The sequence below is a fragment of the Mustela erminea genome, chromosome X (assembly GCF_009829155.1).
Source record: "Mustela erminea isolate mMusErm1 chromosome X, mMusErm1.Pri, whole genome shotgun sequence".
In the NCBI taxonomy this organism is placed as follows: Eukaryota; Metazoa; Chordata; class Mammalia; order Carnivora; family Mustelidae; genus Mustela; species Mustela erminea.
This window is the reverse complement of record NC_045635.1, coordinates 93642256-93669042: the sequence shown is the minus strand read 5'-3', so window position 1 is coordinate 93669042 and position 26787 is coordinate 93642256. Positions and strand designations below refer to the sequence as shown.

The 26787-nt window shown below is 37.5% G+C and overlaps 1 protein-coding gene across 4 annotated transcripts in view; it reads right to left on the bottom strand.

Annotated features, from left to right (window-relative positions):
• RTL4 (retrotransposon Gag like 4) overlaps window positions 1-26787 on the bottom strand; it is a 377204-nt gene that overhangs the window by 74471 nt on the left and 275946 nt on the right. The window contains exon 1 of one of the 4 annotated variants that reach the window (XM_032330108.1): window positions 15113-15211. The exons of the other annotated variants lie outside the window; for them this stretch is intronic. The gene's annotated coding sequence lies outside the window, so the exon portion shown is untranslated. Of the gene's footprint in view, window positions 1-15112; window positions 15212-26787 lie in introns of those variants that run through there. 4 annotated transcript variants of the gene reach the window in all.

Genomic DNA, 26787 nt, shown 5'->3' with positions numbered 1-26787 from the left:
CCTGGCAAGCCAGAAAGGGCTGGCAAGATATATTCAGGGCACTAAATGAGAAGAACATGCAGCCAAGAATATTTTATCCAGCAAGACTGACATTCAAAATGGATAAAGAGATAAAGAGTTTCCAAGACTAGCAAGGCTTAAAAAACTATGCAACCACCAAGCTGACACTGCAGGAAATATTAAGGGGGGTTCTATAGAAGAGAAAAAATCCAAGAATATCACAGAACAGAAATATAGAGACAATCTACAGAAAGACTTCAAAGGTAACACGATGTCAATAAAAACATATCTATCAATAATCATTCAACATGAATGGCCTAAATGTGCCCCCAAAATGACACAGGGTTGCAGATTGGATAAAACGACAGGACCCATCCATATGTTGTCTATAAGAGACCCATTTTGAACCTAAAGATATACCCAGACTGAAAGTGAAGGGATGGAGAAACATCTCCCATGCCAATGGACCTCAAAAGAAGGCCAGGGTAGCGATTCTCATATCAGATAAATTAGATTTTAAACTAAAGACTGTAGTCAGAGATAGAGAAGGACACTACATAATTCTTAAAGGGACTATCCACCAAGATAATCTAACAATTGTAAATATCTACGCCCCCAAGATGGGAGCAGCCAATTGCATAAGAAAACTATTAATCAAAATAAAGAGTCATATCAATATGAATACATTAATAGTAGGAGATCTTAACACACCTCTCTCAGTAATAGATCATCAAAGCAGAAATGCAATAAAGAAACAAGAGCATTGAAGGCACATTGGACCAGATGGACCTCATATATATATATATATAGAACAATCCACCCTAAAACAACAGAATACTCATTCTTCTCAAGTGCACATGGAACCTTCTCCAGAATAGACCACATACTGGGTCACAAATCAGGACTCAACCAGGAGATCAAAGAAGAACCGAAACAATTCATGGAAACCAAGGAGAATGAAGACATTTCAGTCCAAAACCTATGGGATACAGCAAAGGCGGTCCTAAGAGGGAAATACATAGCCATCCAAGCCTCCCTCAAAAAAAATTGAAAAATCCAGAATATACCAGCTGTATCTACACCTTAAAGAACTGGAGAATCAACAACAAATCAAACCAACTCCACACATAAGAAGGGAAATAATCAAGATTAGAGCAGAGATCAATGAGGTAGAATCCAGAGATACAGTAGAATGTGAAACTAGAAGATGGTTTTTTGAAAGAATCAATAAGATCGATAAACCATTGGCCACACTAATCCAAAGAAAAGAGAGAAAGCTCAAATTAATAAAATTATGAATGAAAAGGGAGAGATCACAACGAACACCAAGGAAGTAGAAACAATCATCAGAAGTTATTATCAACAGTTATATGCCAATAAGCTAAGCAACCTAGATGAAATGGATGCATTCCTGGAAAACTATAAACTCCCAAAATTGAACCAGGAAGAAACTGACAACCTGAATAGACTGATATCTAGTAACAAGATTGAAGCAGTGATCAAAATCCTCCCAAAAAACAAGAGCCCAGGACCTGACAGATTTCCTGTGGAATTCTACCAAACTTTCAAAGAAGATATAACACCTATTCTCCTGAAGCTGCTTAAAAAAATGAAGCAGAAGGAAAACTTCCAGACTATTTTTATGAAGCCAGCATTACCCTGATCCCCAAACCAGGCAAAGACCCTACCAAAAAGGAGAATTTCAGACCAATATCACTGATAAATATGGATGCTAAGATTCTCAACAAGATCCTAGCCAACAGGATCCAACAGCATATTAAAAAGATTATCCACCATGACCAGGTGGGATTCCTCCCTGGGTTACAAGGATGGTTCAACATTCACAAATCAATCAGTGTGATAGAACAAATCAGTAAGGGAAGAGAGAAGAACCACATGGTCGTCTCAGTTGATACAGAAAAAGCATTTGACAAAATCCAACATCCTTTCCTGATTAAAATACTTCAAAGTATAGGGATAGAGGGAACATTCCTGAACTTAATAAAATCTATCTATGAAAGACCCACAGCAAATATCATCCTCAATGAGAAAAACCTTGCAGCCTTCCCATTGAGATCAGGAACACGACAAGAATGCCCACTCTCACCGCTCTTTTTCAACATAGTATTAGAAGTCCTAGCAACAGCAATCAGACAACAAAGAGAAATAAAAGGTATCCAAATTGGCAGTGAAGAAGTCAAACTCTCTCTCTTTGCAGATGACATGATTCTTTATATGGAAAACTCAAAAGACTCCACCCTGAAACTACTAGAACTCATACAGCAATTCAGTAACGTGGCAGGATATAAAGTCAATTAACAGAAATCAGTGGCTTTCTTATACACTAACAATGAAAATACAGAAAGGGAAATTAGAGAATCGATTCCATTTAGTATAGCACCAAGAACCATAAGATACTGGGAATAAACCTAACCAAAGAGGTAAAGGAGCTGTACTCGAGGAACTACAGAACACTCATGAAAGAAACTGAAGAAGACACAAAAATATGGAAGACCATTCCATGCTTTTGGATTGGAAATATAAACATTGTTAAAATGTCTATACTGCCTAGAGCAATCTATACTTTTAATGCCATTCTGATAAAAATTCCAGCGGTATTTTTCAAAGAGCTGGAGCAAATAATCCTAAGATTTGTATGGAATCAGAAAAGACCCTGAATTGCTAAAGAAATGTTGAAAAACAAAAAATAAAACTGGCGGCATCACATTACCTGACTTCAAGCTTTACTACAAAGCTGTGATCACCAAGACAGCATGGTGCTGGCATAAAAACAGACACATAGAACATTGGAGCAGAGTAGGGAGCCCAGATATGGACCCTCAACTCTATGGGCAAATAATCTTCGACAAAGCAGGAAAAATATATGCAGTGGAAAAAAGACAGTCTCTTCAATAAATGGTTCTGGGAAAATTGGACAGCTATATGTAGAAGAATGAAGCTCGACCATTCTCTTACACTGTACACAAAGAGAAACTCAAAATGGATAAAAGACCTCAACATGAGACAGGAATCCATCAGAATCCTAGAGGAGAACATAGGCAGTAACCTCTTCGATATCAGCCACAGCAACTTCTTTCAAGATATGTCTCCAAAGGCAAAGGATACAAAAGCGAAAATGAACTTTTGGGATTTCCTCAAGATCAAAAGCTTCTGCACAGCACAGGAAACAGTCAACAAAACAAAGAGCCAACCCATGGAATGGGAGAAGATATTTGCAAATGACAGTACAGACAAAAGATTGATATCCAGGAACTTTAAAGAACTCCTCAAACTCAACACACACAAAACACATAATCATATCAAAAAATGGGCAGAAGATATGAACAGACACTTCTCTAATGAAGACATACAAATGGCTATCAGACACATGAAAAAATGTTCATCATCACTAGCCATCAGGGAGATTCAAATTAAACCACATTGAGATACCACCTTACACCAGTTAGAATGGCCAAAATTAGCAAGGCAGGAAACATCATGTGTTGGAGAGGATGTGGAGAAAGGGGAACCCTCTTACATTGTTGGTGGGAATGCAAGTTGGTGCAGCCACTTTGGAGAACAGAGTGGAGATTCCTCAAGAAATTAAAAATAGAGCTTCCTTATGACCCTGCAATTGTACTACTGGGTATTGACCCCAAAGATACAAATGTAGTGAAAAGAAGGGCCATCTGTACCCCAACGTTTATAGCATCAATGGCCACGGTCACCAAACTGTGGAAAGAACCAAGATGCCCTTCAATGGACAAATGGATGAGGAAGATGTGGTCCATATACACTATGGAGTATTATGCCTCCATCAGAAAGGACGAATACCCAACTTTTGTAGCAACATGGACAGGACTGGAAGAGATTATGCTGAGTGAAATAAGTCAAGCAAAGAGAGTCAAGTACCATATGGTTTCACTTATTTGTGGAGCATAACAAATAACATGGAGGACATGGGGAGATGGAGAGGAGAAGGGAGTTGAAGGAAATTGGAAGGGGAGGTGAATCATGAGAGACTATGGACTCTGAAAAACAGTCTGAGGGTTTTGAAGGGGCGGGGGTGGGAGGTTGGGGGAACCAGGTGGTGGGTATTAAGGAGGGCACGTATTGCATGGAGCACTGGGTGCTGTGCAAAAACAATGAATACTGTTACACTGAAAAGAAATTTTAAAAAAAGAAAAGAAAAGAAAAAAAGCAAAGAGAACTTATTAAAAAATAGATAAATTATATTTCATCAAACATGAAAGTGTCTGTTCTGTGAAAGTTACTTCAAATAATGAAGTCACAGACTGAGAAAAAAAATATTCGCAAAACACATCCCTGCATATCTGACAAAGGACTTGTCAGAATAAATAGAAACTGTCAAAATTCAGTAATAAGGAAACAAACAATTCAATTAAAAAGGGGGGGATATTTGAAAGACTGCTTTACCAAAGGAAATATATGAATTGCAAAAAGCACATGAATAGATAATCACATCATTAGACATTGAGGAAATGCAAAGTAAGCCTGTAATGAGTTAATACTATGTATATTATAATAGCTAAAATAAAAAATACTGACAATACCAAGTGCTGACAAAGATACGGAGAAACTAGAACTCTCATATGCTGATCGAAGAGATATAAACTCCCTCAGCCACATTGAAATAGTTTGGATATTTCTTATAAAGTTTATCATATCCTACCAGGTGACCCAGTAATCTCCCTTCAAAACATTCATGCAAATGACATAAAACATATGTCTATATAAAAACCCCATATAAAAATATTTAGAGTGCTTTTATTAATAATCACCCCAAACTGGAAATAATCCACACTTCTTTCAGTGACTATCTGAATAAACAAACTGCAGTTCATCCTTACAATGGAATACCAGTCTCAGATAAAAAACAAAAACTATTCCAGACATGGATGAACCTCGAATCCACTGCACTTCATGAAAGGATTCAGGTTCAAATGTCTACATACTTTATGATTCCATTTATATGATATTCTAAAAAAGGCAAATATACAGGGACCAAGAACAGATCAATAATTGCCAGAGGCTGAGATTCAGTGAAGAGTTTAGTACAAAGAGGAGCATGAGGAACTATATTCCAAAATAGTAAAATTTACTGTATGTAAAGTAAAAGCTAGAATAAAAATAAACTCCTCTCTACTAAAAAAAATCAGTCACATTAATAAAGTGTATAAAGAAAAAAGCTTATGATCATATAAAAATGCATTAAAAGTGTTTGATAAGAGTCAACAAAAAGAATTATTAGAAAACTATAAGTAAAATGAAATGTTCTTGTTCTGATTAAAATATATGCAAATTTAATTAAAATAGAAGCAAAACATGAATAGCAGGTATCATACTGAATGGTTACATGTTACAGCTTTCCTTTTGAGATTCCAAATAAGACAAAGATGCTTGCTATTATTACCTCTATTAAACCTTGTATTTGGATGTCCTATTCAGTAAAATTAGGCAAGGAAAAGCTAAAAAAGCAGAAGAATTGAAAAGGAACATATAAAAATGTCACTATTCATAAACTATAGACCTTGTATGTAGAAAATAGAAAAAATAGCTCTAGAGAAACTACTAAAATTAATAGTGAATTTGGCAATGCTGATAGACACAAAGTCAATATACAAAAGTGAAATGCACTTACTTAAACCACCAACAGATATCTGTAGAATTAAAGAAAATTAAATAACATCTTAGATCAATTTCCCTGATCAGCTTTGATGAGTGGGACTTCATTTTGCTTTAGCACATGCCTCCAACTCTGTCACCTTGAATATTCTATCTATGTTCTCATGTGCTAGTACTGGAGTTGTCAAAAATAGAGGTTAGGCAATGTAAACTGGCCAAATAATCCCGTTGACCTAGTTGTTAGTGCCTCTTCCGTGGCCAATAACTCCAATGGCCTTTAACATGCGATTTAAAGATCTTCATACCTAGGTGTCCTATCCTATAGGTCTATCCACACTCTCTATCACATGCCTCTTTCCCAGAACTTCTTTTTCCTTATCTTTCAATCTTTCACCATCATAAGTTCTTAAATATTCTCAACTTAGACCACTTATTTTTCCACACAAATTAAATGACCAAGTGTATTCACTAAAGATCTGCCCACTGGGAGAATTTCCCCTCAAAGCTCTCTTTCAGACAGAATGTAAATGTTTAGGATCAGTTCTTTTCTGAGTAGGGCTGTAGTGGACCAGAAGTCCACTCTGGGTTTTGCACCGACATAATGAACTGACATGATAATGGACCACTCTTGGTCTTTTCCCTCATTCTTAAGCCAGTCATAAGAGATACCCCTGCACCACCACCATCACCCATGTGGCCATAAGTGTGAACTAAGAGAAAGGTACAAATATAATAGTGATGGATGATGTGAAAATCTGGTCCATCTACTCATGCAGCTTTCTTGTGCCCTTTGGCCTAGCTCATGACTGACCCCAAATATATCATTTCCATCTTATAGTGAACTGCTGCTAAGTCCACTAAATCTTATAACTCAGTCCACAATCTCTTACAGCCCAACTCATGACAAGTAGTTCTGGCCACATAGCCACCTATTCTATATGATAAGTCACTCTCCTATAATTTATAGCATGTCAGGGACTGGTTTTGAAATTTTATGCAACTTTCCACTGAAAGGGGCTTGGATTTGCTTCAGAACACATTGGTTTATACTGTAATCTTCCTATTGAAACTTGTGATAAATTCCATACGGCATCTTTTTTTATGCCCAATACCTTGAATACCATAAGGTTTGCTGAGTCATATGACCCAAGAAACAGGGCTACTTAAATGGCAGCCTGGACCTGCTATAGAGCTTTTTCGTATTCTGGGCCCTACTAACAGCTGTCAGCCTTTCATGTCATCATGTAATATATTGAAATAATATTCCAAAATGTGGAATATAATACCTCCAGCACTCCTATCAAATACTGTTCTCTCTTTTTAGTGATGAGAGGTATGATTATTTATCCTTTGCTTTGAAGGGGTTATTTTGGAATACCCCAGATCTATCCCAAAATTTTTAATAATGTCATGAGCTTCTGAATCTTTACAGGCTTCTGATGCTCACATTTCTTACTAATGCCTTCAATTACTTCTTTTTCATCTTGTCTGGTTCACAAGACATCATTGATGTAATGCACCAATGTATGCTATGTGGAATGTTTAGAAAATTAACTATTTTTGGTGCTATTTAGAGAGAATAGTTGAATTAACAGTGCTAGTGACAAGAATATATAGGTGGTCTGTTATGCATTCCAAGTAAATGCAAACTGCTCCTGATCCTTCTTCTTGATAGGGATGGAAAAGAACTCACCTACCAGATCAATGACCACTTACCAACTATACGGGGCCTTGTTAATCAGCTCTAGCAAAGATAAATGTCTGTTGCAGCAGGTGCTATCAAGGCTACTGTTATCCTGCACTAAATGTGTAGTTTTTATAAGAACAAGACTGGTAAATTAGATGGAAATAGGATGGGTACCACTAGTCTTAAGATTTTCAGGAGGAAACTATTCAGTGCCATTTTACTTGGGTAGTAATATTACTTTTTAAAATTTACAATCTTAGCCTGGGATTTGGTGGGGGGCAGTTCGAGAGGCTTCCACTGGGCCTTTCCCTATTATGATAGCTCATACCCTATAGGCCTAATAACCAGAGTGGAGTTCTGACAATTATGCATTCCAATTAGACATCTGAAGACTTGGGAAATAACTATGGGTTTGAACTATGGATTCCCTGTAAATTGATTTTGGGTGAGGACTCCATTTATCCCATACTTCCTGATTCAGAAGGGGCAGTCAGTGATGATGATTCCAGTCCTTGAATATTAATGTCAACTCAAACTCAATAGTTTCTTAAATATTTGAGTATTTTCCCCCAGTATATAGTTATCAGAGTAAATGACCATAGGTAACTTTAGGGCAGCGTTTCTTAACCTTACACTATTAAGGTTTGGGGCTGGATAATTCTTTGTTGTACATCAGGTCCTGTGCATCATAAGATATTTGGCAGCATTCTTGGCTTGTACTCACTAGATGAAAGTAGTATCCTCCCAAAATGACAATCAAAAATGTCTCCAAGTATTGCTAAATATACCCTAGAGGACAAAAGTCACTCCTAGTTGAGTCAGTGCTGCAGGAAAAGACTGAGGAAAAACATATATATACATTTGTTGTGGTGTTGCAAGTATTTGAGGCCTAAAAACTGATACATGTCCAGTCTCAAAATTGGGCAAGGTATTGTGAATCTTTATTGATGTAGTTGGGTTTAGCCTCCTGATTATCCATCTTTAATTTGTCTTGGTTATGTAAGTCTGAGGTTAGCAAATTTTTTATTCAAATATTTTACACTTGCAAGTCAGCTTGTCCGTGTCACAACCACCCAGTTCTGTTACTGTAGAGTGAAAACAACCATGGAAAATATGAAAATAATTAGGCATGACTGTATTACAATAAAAAACTTTATTTATAAAAAAAGGACTATTAGGCCATAGGTTATAGTTTATTGATTGTGGTATAGATTGGGAAATACCTTTTTGTTTCTTTTGTCTACAAATTTGTCTTGCCTCTAAGGATGCAATGTATTATTAATCATGTTTTCTGATAATAAAGTACCATTAGCTGACCCCCACTATATCAGGATTCTCTCCTCCCTCTGGCTATCAGTGACCCTAGTTTTGTAATAGCATTTTCAGCCATAATCTCTAGCCCAAAGACATCCCCTCCTAAACTTTTCAACAATGCTAGTCCTCCTCCTCACCAGCACATTCCTTATTGCTTTGAGTGCCTCTGAGTCATCTCATAGTACATAATCAGTGAGTTTCCCAGCCTTATATAGTACACCCACTCTAACATACTCACTTCTCTGAGACTTATGATCTCTTCTTTCACTGGCACCTATGACAGTTCTGGTATGTCTACTTCACTTAGTGAAACCCATCATTTTCCCTAAGTTTGTAAGAGCCATCCTAGCAGCTTACTAGCACTGGTTCTCAAGGTCCTTTTCAGGGTGGTAAAGCCTGGATCAATGGAGAATCCTTCCACATCAATATACTATCTTTTATTCAATCTTCTATTTCCCCTTCCCTTCCACCTTGATCCAATACCTTCATTAAACAGTCCCACACATAACTTTCCTTTCTTCACCAGGTCCTTTATCTGTTTTGGGATATAGTTACTTTTCTTCTTCAGCAGCTTGTTTATGTTGAGACTTGGCACTAATTTCTAGTCCTGTGCTAGGAGAGGAGATAGGAGTAGACTATGAAGGAATCGCACGTTGCTCTGTAAGGCAGCGTCCTCTGCATCATCTTCAAATAAAGGAGGAATGTTCATCTTTAACAGGGAGAAGTAGACCACTTCCACAGGGCTAGAGGGCTCAAGGGAAGCTGGTGTTCCCAGGGTTTTTAGTTGTTGACCCTGTTGTCCTTGTTTCGGCTCCCAGGACTCCTACATAATTAGGCATCAAAATTTGACATAGATTTTCTGTGGCTGAGAAATCAACCTTCTCTGGCACATGGCTACTTATATGGGTAAGTCCTGAGTCTGATCCTCAGTTGTTACCTTTCCATTGCAGGAGGTAAGAGTGTTTTTATATGTCACCAAATATACCCTTCGACTTTCACACTTTATCTTTAGCTGGTGTTTAATCACCCTCAGCCATTCATTGTCCTTCTTCAATGCATTGATAGCTTTCAAGAAGAGCTATCTGATTCCATTTTCTTTAGAATTAGTATTTCTCTCAAAACTTAAAACTCGAAACTCTCAAAAAAAAACTCTCAAAAAACTTGAAATTATAACCACCAGTAACCACTGCACTCTCTTCAACTAGCATCCATCCTTGTTCACCACATATGAAAGTTTTAAGCATTTCACAACTAGAAAATGGCCAAGAGCTCTACCTAGTACTAGTGTTGGGGTTCTTTTTATTTTTTCTGAGTTTAAGATGTTATTTACTTATTTTTTCTCACCATAGCACATACCCTCCCCAATGTCCGTCACCCAGCCACCCCATCCTTCCCACCTCCGTCCACTCCAGCAACCTTCAGTTTGTTTCCTGAGATTAAGAGTCTCCTATGGTTTATCTCCCTCCTTGGTTTCATATTGTTTCATTTTCCCCTCCCTTCCCTATGATCCTCTGTTTGTTTCTCAAATTCCTCATATCAGTGAGATCATATGATAATTGTCTTTCTCTGATTGACTTGTTTGACTTAGCATAATACCCTCTAGTTCCATGTATGTCATTGCAAATGGCAAGATTTCAAGTTTTTTTGATGACTGTATAGTATTCCGTTGTATATATATACCATATCTTCTTTATAGTGAAGGGGTTCTAACTGCCAGATGCCCAGTGGGTGATTCAGACCCAAATTCTATTTTTAGTCTGCATCCTCTGACCACCCCTGGTACTAATCAGCTTGGATAATAGATCCTGAAACAAAGATTTGTATGCTGTAAGATTATTAGAGTGTATATTTAGCATCAACACTTGTGGGGGAATGGAAGAAGTAGATTTATGCAAAGGAAGGAGTTGAAGTGCAACGCAATAGCAACACAGCCTCATTCAAAGCCATAGAACAAAGCACAGAGTTCTTGAATAGAACTCATAGAACAAAGCCATAGAACTAGAGCCTGGGTGGCTCATTTAGTTGGGTGTCTGCCTTTGGCTCAAGTCATGGTCTTGGGATCAAGGATTGCATTGGGGTCCCTGCTTCAGCCCCTCCCCCAGCTCATGCTCTCTCTTGCTACCTCTCTCTCAAATAAACAATAAATAAAATCATTAGGAAAAAATAAACCAAGGGACTCTCTAAAACTGGAATGGAACTTCATTATCTACTCTTGAGTATTATTGACAGAATTACTTAAAAACAAAACAGGAATAAAACAAAATGAAAAATAAGCTGCTAAGTTAAATTTGAATTTTGGATAAAGAAGAGATGATTTTTAATATAGGTATGTTTAAACATTAATACAAGAATTCTCATTTATCTAAAATTCAAATTTAACTGGGTATCTGGTATTTTATCTGGCAATCCTACTGTTGTGTCAAAAAAACAAGGTCTTTTAACTATTTTCCTATATCAACCAGTTACTAGGGGGCAGTGAGACTTATGGTGAAGGATTTCTTTTCAGCTGAGGGAAATTCATGGGGAAAGACTCAGCCAAAAGTCTTCAATCCTCAAGACTCCCAACAGCATTTGACTAGAGTGTTCTTTATTTCTGAAAGAGAAGATATGGGTAGTATACCACAGTTTCCACTTCAGCTAGAAATAAATCTAGCAGAAAATATGAAAGTTGTCTATGTAGAAAATTTCAGAAAAATTTGGAGATAAAATCCAAACAACTTAATAAATGGAGATATATACCATGTTTGTGGGTTGGAAAGCTCATTCTGTAAAAATATCAGCCATTCCCAAATTATAAGTCAATGAAAAGTACAGCAATATTTTTGGGGGAAAAATGACAAGCTAATTATAAAATGTATATAGAAGTATAAAGAATCAAGAACAACCAAGAAAATCTCAAAGAAGAACCCAATTGGATGACTTATTAACCTGATTTCAAAATTCACTATAAAACTATACTAACGACGGCAGTGTGGTACTAATATAAAGATTGACAAACATATTTTAATAAAAGAAATTTCAGGGTGCTTGTAAAGAAGATTGGAGGCAGGCCAGGAGACTCTGAGAAATAAACTGAGGGTTGGGGGGGGGGGTTGGGTAAGCCTGGTGGTGGGTATTAAGGAGGGTATGTACTCATGGAGCACTGGGTGTGTTGCATAAACAATGAATCTTGGAACACTGAAAAAATTAAATTAAATTTTAAAAAGAAAGAAAGAGCTTCCATGACTTGTTGGCTCAGTATGTGATTAGCTGCTTCTTGACAGGTTAAAGTCTCAGTTGCTCCCCAGCATTCATCTTACCAGGAAATGAGGATTAAGCCGATGTTGTGGAGCAACAAAAACTTTCTTCCTTAAGGCCCAGGCAAAAATTCATTGCTTTTAGAGCAGGAGTAGAAGAAATCATCTGCCTCTGGGAAGAGTAGAAAACCCTCTTACTTTCAAGACACAAGTGTAGTATAGCATTGTTTATATAGCCCCAAACTGGAAACAACTCTAACATCCATCAGCAGTAGAAATGATTAATAAATTAGGTTATGTTCATGCAGTAGACTATTACATGGCTATGAAAATAAATGGATACTGCCACACTAAACAACATGGATGAACCTCTCAAAATTAACATTGAATAAAAGAAACCAGGCACACTAAAATATATGCTGTATAATTCAAATTAAAGAAAGTTAAAAAAAAGACAAATCTATGCTCTTAGGAGAGTGTTTACCTATATAGAAGAATGACACAGTGATTAGAAAGCTCAAGGGCTCCTCCATAGTGGTGGAAATACTTTATTTTTTGACTGCTTACATAAGTCTATTTGCAATAATTTATAAAGATGTACATTTATTGTTTGCATACTTTGTGTATGTATTTCATCAACAAAAGCAATTTATTTATAAAATAATAAACATATTAGTTATATATGTAACTCCTTCACTTGTCTATGGACTTGAAAGTAGATAAAACTGGAGAAGAAAAAAATCATAAAATTTAAAAGTGCACATATTATGTTTTTTTCCCATAGGCTGTGAATTAAGATCTAAATGTTTAATGCTAAATTTCAATTTCTAACATAGGTGGCTTCAAAGTGCCTTAAATCGTGTGACAGATGAATAGAGACATGGACATTTGAGAATTATTATACATAGATAGGTCAATAATTTCATTTCATGGTTGAAAACAATTTGACAGAAATAGCACATATCTCAGAGGGAGAAGTTAACCCTAATGAAATGACAGTGATATTCTAATGTTCTAGTTATAACTAGAATATATATATACATATATTAGAATATATATACATATATATGTATATATATATATTCAGTTTAGGGGCGTCTGGGTGGCTCGGTCATTAAGCGTCTGCCTTAGGCTCGGGTTATGATCCCAGAGTCCTGGGATTGAGCCCCACATCAGGCTCCCTGCTCAGCAGAAAGCTTGCTTCTCCCTCTCTCACTCACCCTGCTTGTGTTCCCTCTCTCGCTGTGTCTTTCTCTGTCAAATAAATAAATAAAATCTTTAAAAAATATTTCAGCTTAATGTACTTTGTAGAAATTAACAGCAAGAAGAAGATGCTGTATTTGGCTAATAGGAGCACGGGGTGTGGTGCAAAAATAATGAATACTGTTATGCTGGAAATAAAAAAAAAATAATAATTAAAAAAAAAATAAAGACCAGATAACCAAGGATCAAAAAAAAAAAATACAGAATTTATGAAAGACATTTCATACTAAGTTATTTTGTCTATATTACTCTGACTAGGCACTCTGTCCAGAACATTGCATTCTTTAGTCAGAGGATGGACTACATCATAATAATTCAGGATGGATGAGAGGTATACCTTTCTTTTGTAGAGCAGGAAAAGGGCTTGGAAAGAAGAGGTTCAAAGGAGAATTAACCTGACAGTCCAATTACAGTCTATTTTTCAATTATTTATTTATTCATTGGAGAGAAAGAGCAAGGAAGAGGGGCAGAGGGAGAGGTAGAGAAAGAACCTTAAGCAGATGTCATGATGAATGCCAACATGGGGCTCACTCTCAGGTCCCTGAGTTCACAACATAAGCCAAAACCAAGAGTCAAATGCTTAATGAACTGATCTGCCCAGGTGCCCTAACAGGTCTATTTCTTTAAATACACATAAAAATTGGGAATCTGGCCATTGATTTTCTTAAAACTGTGTCTAGGTGTCCTTTAGAAAGTCTTCATGCTCCCACAAAGTCTGTACATACTGTTATAAGACTTTTATATTAGCATGTGTTCTTCTGCACCAAGAGCCTTGCTCTGAGAATTATCATTGTCACCAGAGCCATAAAACGTAAAAATCAAGATTGATTTACTCTGGTTATGATGTGAAATATCTGTTAGCAGTTTCAAGGAAATTAGGACCAATTCTGGGAGCCGTCCTATCTGAGAGGCAGAGCAGGGAACATGGTGACCTTGGAACAATGCTTTAGCCATTTACTGATTCTCTTTTTCCTGTTCCTCCTTTAGAAATCAACACTCCCATCTTTGACTCCGCAAACAGAGTTAAGAGGAGCAAGGTGCCCTCAAAAGCAAGAGAAATATCTTTTAATATGATGACAAATACTGCAGAACAGCACTGGGAGTGACTCTTCTTCCTAAAGTAATATCTACTATGTGAGACTTTCGGTCTGTAAATAACAAACTGAAGATATGGGGAGCAAGGCAAAGGCTTGCTCTTCTCAGAATTCTGGACAATGGTGCCTTCCCTTCCCTTGAGTAAAGCAAAACAACAGGTGGCAGCTTGCATTTCAAACTGTTTTTCAAAATATTTGCATAGGAATTATACCAGTAAGAATGGATTCTTATTCAGCTAAGATTAATAATCACTATATTAGCCAGGAGGAAATGATAAATATTTATAACCAAGTAACCTCTTGAGGTTTAAATATCACACAGAAAATATAGTTGCTGTTGCCATGAGCAGAATGCACAATAGGACACGGGCTAGAGAGTTAAGGTTCTAAAGACCCAAACCCTTTTCTCAAGGCTGATGGGGGCAGGTTAGTTGCTGCAATGCTTACTGCACAAAAAGCAGACAGGCAGAATTAGTCCTTGGTCAAGCTATAAACATCTATTATTACTAGATCCAGATATTGTTTTGTTCCTCTCTATCTCTACACCTTTTCTTGATACTCTCATCCAGTCTCATGGCTTTTATATCTTCATCCCACACCCTTCTCCAAACTTGATTATACCACCAATTGCCTTCCTGACATCTTTACTTGGCTGTTTCATTTGCGTCTCAAATTTACTAGGTCCAGCACTGAATCTCAATCCATGTACACTACTCCTTATCACAACTGACAACTACATCCTTCTTATTGCTCAGGTTCAAAACTTTGGAGTCATCCTGAAGTCCTCTCTTCTCTTACAGCGACATCCAATTCATTAGGAAACCTTATTGGTTTTGCCTTCAAAATATATCCAGAATCCACCTATTTCTTACCACATTCACTGCAGCCATGCTGGTTTTGCTTGCTTCTGATTGTTGCAAAAGACTTCTAGGTGGTCTTCCAGCTTCTAGCCAGAGGGATTATATTAAAGCATAAGTCAGTGTTTTAGTCTATTTGGACTGCTATGACAGAAATCCATCTTCTCTCCATTGATATGGCCACTGCCTTAAACCCGGCTTTCATTTTCATTACCTTTCTATGAGGAAGCCCCTGAATAGTCCCGGCCTGACAGTGGGAGACATGCCTTCAGGAAGGGTGTCTCTTAACACAGAATGGGGGAAGAGCACCTGCTATCACATTTGGCCTAAAGTCAAAATCTTATTAAATATCTTGGCCTGGGTATAGGGCACAGGTTGCTTAGTAGGTTAAAAATCTGCCTTCGGCTTAGGTCATGATCCCAGGGTCCTGAGATTGAGTCCCGCATTGGGCTCCCTGCTCAGCTGGGAGTCAGCTTCTCCCTCTTCCTCTGCTGCTGCCCCTGCTTCTGCTCTCTCGCTCATGCTCTCTCTCAAATACATAAATAAATAAATCTTAAAAAAATATCTTGGTCTGGGGTAGATACTCTGTAGGGGCTCTGCTAGTGGTCCCACACATACGGCCTAATGCTGCACAAATAGCTCTTCTGGTCCCAAGGACAATTCTAGGAGATACACAGTTTGGGCAGGAGCTACTGCAGCCCCATCATTTCTTTCTTGTTCCTTTGTCCTAAAGTGCAAGTGGGTATACTGCATGTTCAACAAAAAGAACATGGGTAAGAGGCCCTCTCGGTCTCTAAAAGATTAGAATAAGTTTGCAGGTACACACTAAGTGCCATGTGCACATATACTCTAAGTACTTGTAGCACATGATTCACCCCAAAACTCTTGGAAATTGGCTTAGGTTATTGAGACCACATTCACCAACGTCTGGTTATTAACAGTCCAATAATTTTAGTGATGCCTCAATTATCCAGCTGGTCCACAAAAGAGACTCTTCCAGGACACTAAAGTTGATCCCTTAATGTATCAAAATAAGCATAACCAGTTTAGCTTGTAAACTCCTAAGCTTTGAATAGACCTCTGAGTTTAATCCAAGTCCTTTATATTGTCTAGCCCAGGGTTTCACAACTTTGGCACTGTTGACTTTTTGAACATAACTCTTTGTTGAGGCGAAAGGCTCTCCTGTGCATTGTAGGATCTTTAGCAGTATCTTTAGCCTTTACTAAAGGCTACTAAACATCAGTAACACCCCTTCCCCTGAATGTGACAATTGAAGTATGTCCAGACATTGCCAAATGTACCCTGGGTAAGAGACAAAGTCTCCCTTTTTGAGAATCAAAGATCTCAAAAAGATCTTTTTAGATCATTTTACAAATGAGGAAACTGAAATTTATTTAAAACCTAGTGTGTAGCAAAGTAAAGACTACTAAATGGAATGGCCTATCCACCATCTTCCCTGTGGCACATGCTAGAAAATTCGGCATTATCCTTGATTCCTTTCTCTCTCTCATCAGGCATTCACAATGTCCTATCAATGCCATTTCCAAATCTTTATCAAATCCATCTTCTCTCCATTGATATGGCCACTGTCTTAAACCCGGCTTTCATTTTCTTTCACCTGTGTCGCTAAAACAGCTTCCCAACTCTACTCCCTGTCTTCCATCTTGCTTCCTCCAATCTACTACCCACAGTGTAGCTAAGGTAAACCTTTAAAAATTTTTAAATTTATTCATGTAAAGTAACTTAAAACTCTTGGTATGGTGCATAAAAATGAATCTTGGAACACTGAAAAAATAAAATTAAAACAAAACAGAACAAAACTCTTCAGTGGCTTCCCATTGTTTTCATGAAAAATGTCAAACATCTAAACTTGTTATCTGTCACTCATATAACTTTCCCTCCCCTACTGAACTACTTGTATTTCCACAAATATGTTCCTTCTACATAGAACTACTCACCCTCACTTATTTTTGTCTGGTTAACTTATTAACTATGACATCATATTCTCCGGGAAACCTTCACTGAATGCTCATATCCAGTATTGCTGCTGTATGGTCTCTTAGCACCCTATTAATCCCCTTCTTACCCTGCATGTTAATCACTTGTTCCTTTGTTTCTCCCACTAGAATGTGATCTCCAAGGTGGCATGGGCTATGTATCATTTACCATTCTATCCCCAGTGTCTGGCACATAGCAGAGTGCTCAATTCATATTTCACAAGTGAAAGAGTCAATGGGATTCTTTCAGTGCTTTTTTTCATTACAACATTCTTTAAAATTACACACAGAGGACTGTGCTTACTTAAAGACAAGATATCTAATATAATTTAGAGGTTTCTTTTCTTCCTAATGAGTCATTAAGGATTGTGGGGTGCTTTCATGTAATGATTCCTTTAGGGACTGTGAGGACAGTTGTTATTATTTGCATTGCCACTCAAAGGTCCCACACAGCTGAAGTTTTCCATTCTTGGGACTTTTTAGTTATCAGTTTCTACTCCTGTGTCATTTCTTGAAGTTATCAACATGACTGACACTAATAACCTAGCAATAGGAATGGGGGAGTTCTATGCTTTGTTCCCTTTCTATTTTGCTGTTTCTAATCTACTATAGCCAGAAAGGAAATGGCCAATTATACTAGAGATGTATACAAAATAAAACTATTGGTATAGGGTGAGGATGAAGGGATTTTCTACCTGTATAAAAGATATGAATGTTAGGATATCTAGTAGCTATTTTGACTATTAGTAGTCCTTTGTACACCTTCCTTGAGTCTCAGCTTTGCTCCAGGCAGGACAGCTTGCCTAAAAGGCAACCACCTAGTCATCTCCATTACCCCCACAGCTGGGAGCCCATACTCTATTTATTGGAGTCAGAATGAGCCTCTCAGTATTCCATTTCAGAGTTGGTCAAAGCTGCCTCAGACCAGATCTCCAGCCTTACCAGTTGGCACTTTGGTTCCTTAACTAAGAAAGAAAAAGTTGTCATTTTTATTCTGTCCTTATCAAGTACACAGAGAAAAAATTATATGTTATTTGTGAATACTACAAATATAAACATATTTGAAGTTTGCACAAATTTATGGATTGTGAATACAAAAAAAAAAAAAAGGGTTAGGGGGAGGGCTGTCTCCAGAAGAAGAATTTGGCAGGCACGCATGCATGTATGAAGAATGTATGTCAGACAGCCTGGGAAGGCAGCCTAACATATTGGTGAAATAAGCCCCTGAATAAACAGATACTTAACTCTGGATTGCAGAACAGTTATCCGGATAGAGAAACTTAGTTCCATGAACACACATCCTGCCATTATTCCAAAATCACACCTCATCTTTCCCTAGAGGCAGCTGCTGGGTGAGAAGGGCAGTGTGGTGTGTTTACACTTTGTGAGAAGTCATTTGCCAATGCATACACCTGAGTGTGTCATCTATGTAGCATATGTCAGGCCTGCATATGATGATGATGGTGGTGGTGATGGTGATTATACTAATTATTATTACTTTACCTTTTTCGAATATTCTACTCTTCAGAGCACTGTCACATCCATTATCACCTCTTTTTCAAAAGAAAACCAAGACACAGCAAAAAAAAAAAAATAACCTACTCAAGATCCCACAGCCACAGCAGAACAGAGCTGAACTAAAACTCCAGTCTGCTGATGTTCATGTACTTTCTACCTAATTATATTTTCTCCACTGTCATAACATACTGGTATTGTCTAACAGCTGAACAAGCAAAGCCTCTCTCTCTCCTTGGGGTAGTTGGAAATGTCTGTGGTTTGCTGCAAGCCACAGCTCAAGCTGAATCTAAGTTTCCAGGAGGCCATCAGAAGTGAAAGAAAGAAGGAAGGTCTTGAAGTCAGTAAGTGCTCTACACGAGAGGAGATAGAGGCCTCCTGAACAACCAGACAAGCTTAGCCAGGAGTATAGGCTGGGATCAGAATATATCTAGCTTGAATAATCAGGGAAGGAAGAATTTAACTTGGGTTCAGAGGCAGCCATGACTGAGAAGGCAGAGGAAGACCCTTTCCCAAGTTGGATAAAGCTGGGCCTATGGCCTACGTGATTGTAGCTTGTACCTTCCTAATATCCTTACACATAGGCAGTTAGCACAGGGTTACAGAAAGAGCACAGAAGTGAAAGACAGACTATCTAGGCTAATAGTCATGGAAATCCAAGATCCAGATCTCAACATCAACATTAAACATTAAACTCCATGGGTAGCTCTTTCTACCTTGGTCAAGTGACCTTCCCAGGGAGTCTACAAACTTCTTATGAAGTAAGTCGAACAGGCAACAAAAAGAATTTCACATTGGTGATTTGACAGTCTTAATCTATTAAGATTAACCTATGAAGATTAAACCCTTACATAGCTGAGTGTTTCCTAACCAGAGGAATGACAACCAGCAGAAATAAGCTGCAACTGTTTAATCCTGGTATAGTAGCCTAAAAGTATTTTAAGTTGTTTATAGTTATTTAAAAGTATTTTCCTCTAAGAAGTCTTCCCCAACCCTACCTAAGGTGCCAACCTTGGATTAGGCACCTCCTCCATGTTCCTTTACATTGTCTTATATCCTATACATGGTTTGTAACTGCAGGTAATCTCTACCAGACTGTAGAGATTCTACCCATACCTAGCACAGTGTGTGATATACAATAAGTATATCACAATAAGTATATAAGGGGCTCTGTCACAGCTATATACCCATATCTAGCACAGTATGTGATATACAATAAGGATGTAGTAAATACTTCTTAAATTGAATTAATATTAGCAATAATTTGACCTCAGAAAATGCATCATTTCATAAAGCATCCATGACAATATGATACTAGTCTATACCAATAAATCCCAGACTTGGTTTAACCTAGTTCATTTTCTTTTCTCCATCTGCTGGCCATTTGATTATTTATATTTCTTCTTGCTCTTACCTGTTTTTTTATAACACTTTCTGCTCTGGTCCCATAGCAGTTCAGAGATGCATGCCTTTGTTATTCTTCCTGCCCTACCCAGGTATGATCCATGCTCTGGAACTGTTCTTTATGCTTTATATTCCCACCGGCATTGCCCCGTCATCAAAAAAAGATCTATTTTCCCAAGATCTCAGTGAGATTTTGTACTGGAATGCAATTCAAAGTTATAAAGTCATGTCAAGATGCTGATGCCCATAAAAACAGACACATAGGCCAGTGGAACAGAGTAGAGAGCCCAGATATGGACCCTCAACTCTATGGGCAAATAATCTTTGACAAAGCAGGAAAAATATATGCAGTGGAAAAAAGACAGTCTCTTCAATAAATGGTGCTGGGAAAATTGGACAGCTATATGTAGAAGAATGAAGCTCGACCATTCTCTTACACTGTACACAAAGATAAACTCAAAATGGATAAAAGACCTCAACATGAGACAGGAATCCATCAGAATCCTAGAGGAGAACATAGGCAGTAACCTCTTCGATATCAGCCACAGCAACTTCTTTCAAGATATGTCTCCAAAGGCAAAGGATACAAAAGCGAAAATGAACTCTTGGGATTTCCTCAAGATCAAAAGCTTCTGCACAGCACAGGAAACAGTCAACAAAACAAAGAGCCAACCCATGGAATGGGAGAAGATATTTGCAAATGACAGTACAGACAAAAGATTGATATCCAGGAACTTTAAAGAACTCCTCAAACTCAACACACACAAAACACATAATCATATCAAAAAATGGGCAGAAGATATGAACAGACACTTCTCTAATGAAGACATACAAATGGCTATCAGACACATGAAAAAATGTTCATCATCACTAGCCATCAGGGAGATTCAAATTAAACCACATTGAGATACCACCTTACACCAGTTAGAATGGCCAAAATTAGCAAGGCAGGAAACAACATGTGTTGGAGAGGATGTAGAGAAAGGGGAACCCTCTTACATTGTTGGTGGGAATGCAAGTTGGTGCAGCCACTTTGGAGAACAGAGTGGAGATTCCTCAAGAAATTAAAAATAGAGCTTCCTTATGACCCTGCAATTGTACTACTGGGTATTGACCCCAAAGATACAAATGTAGTGAAAAGAAGGGCCACCTGTACCCCAACGTTTATAGCATCAATGGCCACGGTCACCAAACTGTGGAAAGAACCAAGATGCCCTTCAATGGACAAATGGATGAGGAAGATGTGGTCCATATACACTATGGAGTATTATGCCTCCATCAGAAAGGACGAATACCCAACTTTTGTAGCAACATGGACAGGACTGGAAGAGATTATGCTGAGTGAAATAAGTCAAGCAAAGAGAGTCAAGTACCATATGGTTTCACTTATTTGTGGAGCATAACAAATAACATGGAGGACATGGGGAGATGGAGAGGAGAAGGGAGTTGAAGGAAATTGGAAGGGGAGGTGAATCATGAGAGACTATGGACTCTGAAAAACAGTCTGAGGGTTTTGAAGGGGCGGGGGTGGGAGGTTGGGGGAACCAGGTGGTGGGTATTAAGGAGGGCACGTATTGCATGGAGCACTGGGTGCTGTGCAAAAACAATGAATACTGTTACACTGAAAAGAAATTTTAAAAAAAGAAAAGAAAAAAAGCAAAGAGAACTTATTAAAAAATAGATAAATTATATTTCATCAAACATGAAAGTGTCTGTTCTGTGAAAGTTACTTCAAATAATGAAGTCACAGACTGAGAAAAAAAATATTCGCAAAACACATCCCTGCATATCTGACAAAGGACTTGTCAGAATAAATAGAAACTGTCAAAATTCAGTAATAAGGAAACAAACAATTCAATTAAAAAGGGGGGGATATTTGAAAGACTGCTTTACCAAAGGAAATATATGAATTGCAAAAAGCACATGAATAGATAATCACATCATTAGACATTGAGGAAATGCAAAGTAAGCCTGTAATGAGTTAATACTATGTATATTATAATAGCTAAAATTAAAAATACTGACAATACCAAGTGCTGACAAAGATACGGAGAAACTAGAACTCTCATATGCTGATCGAAGAGATATAAACTCCCTCAGCCACATTGAAATAGTTTGGATATTTCTTATAAAGTTTATCATATCCTACCAGGTGACCCAGTAATCTCCCTTCAAAACATTCATGCAAATGACATAAAACATATGTCTATATAAAAACCCCATATAAAAATATTTAGAGTGCTTTTATTAATAATCACCCCAAACTGGAAATAATCCACACTTCTTTCAGTGACTATCTGAATAAACAAACTGCAGTTCATCCTTACAATGGAATACCAGTCTCAGATAAAAAACAAAAACTATTCCAGACATGGATGAACCTCGAATCCACTGCACTTCATGAAAGGATTCAGGTTCAAATGTCTACATACTTTATGATTCCATTTATATGATATTCTAAAAAAGGCAAATATACAGGGACCAAGAACAGATCAATAATTGCCAGAGGCTGAGATTCAGTGAAGAGTTTAGTACAAAGAGGAGCATGAGGAACTATATTCCAAAATAGTAAAATTTACTGTATGTAAAGTAAAAGCTAGAATAAAAATAAACTCCTCTCTACTAAAAAAAATCAGTCACATTAATAAAGTGTATAAAGAAAAAAAGCTTATGATCATATAAAAATGCATTAAAAGTGTTTGATAAGAGTCAACAAAAAGAATTATTAGAAAACTATAAGTAAAATGAAATGTTCTTGTTCTGATTAAAATATATGCAAATTTAATTAAAATAGAAGCAAAACATGAATAGCAGGTATCATACTGAATGGTTACATGTTACAGCTTTCCTTTTGAGATTCCAAATAAGACAAAGATGCTTGCTATTATTACCTCTATTAAACCTTGTATTTGGATGTCCTATTCAGTAAAATTAGGCAAGGAAAAGCTAAAAAAGCAGAAGAATTGAAAAGGAACATATAAAAATGTCACTATTCATAAACTATAGACCTTGTATGTAGAAAATAGAAAAAATAGCTCTAGAGAAACTACTAAAATTAATAGTGAATTTGGCAATGCTGATAGACACAAAGTCAATATACAAAAGTGAAATGCACTTACTTAAACCACCAACAGATATCTGTAGAATTAAAGAAAATTAAATAACATCTTAGATCAATTTCCCTGATCAGCTTTGATGAGTGGGACTTCATTTTGCTTTAGCACATGCCTCCAACTCTGTCACCTTGAATATTCTATCTATGTTCTCATGTGCTAGTACTGGAGTTGTCAAAAATAGAGGTTAGGCAATGTAAACTGGCCAAATAATCCCGTTGACCTAGTTGTTAGTGCCTCTTCCGTGGCCAATAACTCCAATGGCCTTTAACATGCGATTTAAAGATCTTTATACCTAGGTGTCCTATCCTATAGGTCTATCCACACTCTCTATCACATGCCTCTTTCCCAGAACTTCTTTTTCCTTATCTTTCAATCTTTCACCATCATAAGTTCTTAAATATTCTCAACTTAGACCACTTATTTTTCCACACAAATTAAATGACCAAGTGTATTCACTAAAGATCTGCCCACTGGGAGAATTTCCCCTCAAAGCTCTCTTTCAGACAGAATGTAAATGTTTAGGATCAGTTCTTTTCTGAGTAGGGCTGTAGTGGACCAGAAGTCCACTCTGGGTTTTGCACCGACATAATGAACTGACATGATAATGGACCACTCTTGGTCTTTTCCCTCATTCTTAAGCCAGTCATAAGAGATACCCCTGCACCACCACCATCACCCATGTGGCCATAAGTGTGAACTAAGAGAAAGGTACAAATATAATAGTGATGGATGATGTGAAAATCTGGTCCATCTACTCATGCAGCTTTCTTGTGCCCTTTGGCCTAGCTCATGACTGACCCCAAATATATCATTTCCATCTTATAGTGAACTGCTGCTAAGTCCACTAAATCTTATAACTCAGTCCACAATCTCTTACAGCCCAACTCATGACAAGTAGTTCTGGCCACATAGCCACCTATTCTATATGATAAGTCACTCTCCTATAATTTATAGCATGTCAGGGACTGGTTTTGAAATTTTATGCAACTTTCCACTGAAAGGGGCTTGGATTTGCTTCAGAACACATTGGTTTATACTGTAATCTTCCTATTGAAACTTGTGATAAATTCCATACGGCATCTTTTTTTATGCCCAATACCTTGAATACCATAAGGTTTGCTGAGTCATATGACCCAAGAAACAGGGCTACTTAAATGGCAGCCTGGACCTGCTATAGAGCTTTTTCGTATTCTGGGCCCTACTAACAGCTGTCAGCCTTTCATGTCATCATGTAATATATTGAAATAATATTCCAAAATGTGGAATATAATACCTCCAGCACTCCTATCAAATACTGTTCTCTCTTTTTAGTGATGAGAGGTATGATTATTTATCCTTTGCTTTGAAGGGGTTATTTTGGAATACCCCAGATCTATCCCAAAATTTTTAATAATGTCATGAGCTTCTGAATCTTTACAGGCTTCTGATGCTCACATTTCTTACTAATGCCTTCAATTACTTCTTTTTCATCTTGTCTGGTTCACAAGACATCATTGATGTAATGCACCAATGTATGCTATGTGGAATGTTTAGAAAATTAACTATTTTTGGTGCTATTTAGAGAGAATAGTTGAATTAACAGTGCTAGTGACAAGAATATATAGGTGGTCTGTTATGCATTCCAAGTAAATGCAAACTGCTCCTGATCCTTCTTCTTGATAGGGATGGAAAAGAACTCACCTACCAGATCAATGACCACTTACCAACTATACGGGGCCTTGTTAATCAGCTCTAGCAAAGATAAATGTCTGTTGCAGCAGGTGCTATCAAGGCTACTGTTATCCTGCACTAAATGTGTAGTTTTTATAAGAACAAGACTGGTAAATTAGATGGAAATAGGATGGGTACCACTAGTCTTAAGATTTTCAGGAGGAAACTATTCAGTGCCATTTTACTTGGGTAGTAATATTACTTTTTAAAATTTACAATCTTAGCCTGGGATTTGGTGGGGGGCAGTTCGAGAGGCTTCCACTGGGCCTTTCCCTATTATGATAGCTCATACCCTATAGGCCTAATAACCAGAGTGGAGTTCTGACAATTATGCATTCCAATTAGACATCTGAAGACTTGGGAAATAACTATGGGTTTGAACTATGGATTCCCTGTAAATTGATTTTGGGTGAGGACTCCATTTATCCCATACTTCCTGATTCAGAAGGGGCAGTCAGTGATGATGATTCCAGTCCTTGAATATTAATGTCAACTCAAACTCAATAGTTTCTTAAATATTTGAGTATTTTCCCCCAGTATATAGTTATCAGAGTAAATGACCATAGGTAACTTTAGGGCAGCGTTTCTTAACCTTACACTATTAAGGTTTGGGGCTGGATAATTCTTTGTTGTACATCAGGTCCTGTGCATCATAAGATGTTTGGCAGCATTCTTGGCTTGTACTCACTAGATGAAAGTAGTATCCTCCCAAAATGACAATCAAAAATGTCTCCAAGTATTGCTAAATATACCCTAGAGGACAAAAGTCACTCCTAGTTGAGTCAGTGCTGCAGGAAAAGACTGAGGAAAAACATATATATACATTTGTTGTGGTGTTGCAAGTATTTGAGGCCTAAAAACTGATACATGTCCAGTCTCAAAATTGGGCAAGGTATTGTGAATCTTTATTGATGTAGTTGGGTTTAGCCTCCTGATTATCCATCTTTAATTTGTCTTGGTTATGTAAGTCTGAGGTTAGCAAATTTTTTATTCAAATATTTTACACTTGCAAGTCAGCTTGTCCGTGTCACAACCACCCAGTTCTGTTACTGTAGAGTGAAAACAACCATGGAAAATATGAAAATAATTAGGCATGACTGTATTACAATAAAAAACTTTATTTATAAAAAAAGGACTATTAGGCCATAGGTTATAGTTTATTGATTGTGGTATAGATTGGGAAATACCTTTTTGTTTCTTTTGTCTACAAATTTGTCTTGCCTCTAAGGATGCAATGTATTATTAATCATGTTTTCTGATAATAAAGTACCATTAGCTGACCCCCACTATATCAGGATTCTCTCCTCCCTCTGGCTATCAGTGACCCTAGTTTTGTAATAGCATTTTCAGCCATAATCTCTAGCCCAAAGACATCCCCTCCTAAACTTTTCAACAATGCTAGTCCTCCTCCTCACCAGCACATTCCTTATTGCTTTGAGTGCCTCTGAGTCATCTCATAGTACATAATCAGTGAGTTTCCCAGCCTTATATAGTACACCCACTCTAACATACTCACTTCTCTGAGACTTATGATCTCTTCTTTCACTGGCACCTATGACAGTTCTGGTATGTCTACTTCACTTAGTGAAACCCATCATTTTCCCTAAGTTTGTAAGAGCCATCCTAGCAGCTTACTAGCACTGGTTCTCAAGGTCCTTTTCAGGGTGGTAAAGCCTGGATCAATGGAGAATCCTTCCACATCAATATACTATCTTTTATTCAATCTTCTATTTCCCCTTCCCTTCCACCTTGATCCAATACCTTCATTAAACAGTCCCACACATAACTTTCCTTTCTTCACCAGGTCCTTTATCTGTTTTGGGATATAGTTACTTTTCTTCTTCAGCAGCTTGTTTATGTAGAGACTTGGCACTAATTTCTAGTCCTGTGCTAGGAGAGGAGATAGGAGTAGACTATGAAGGAATCGCACGTTGCTCTGTAAGGCAGC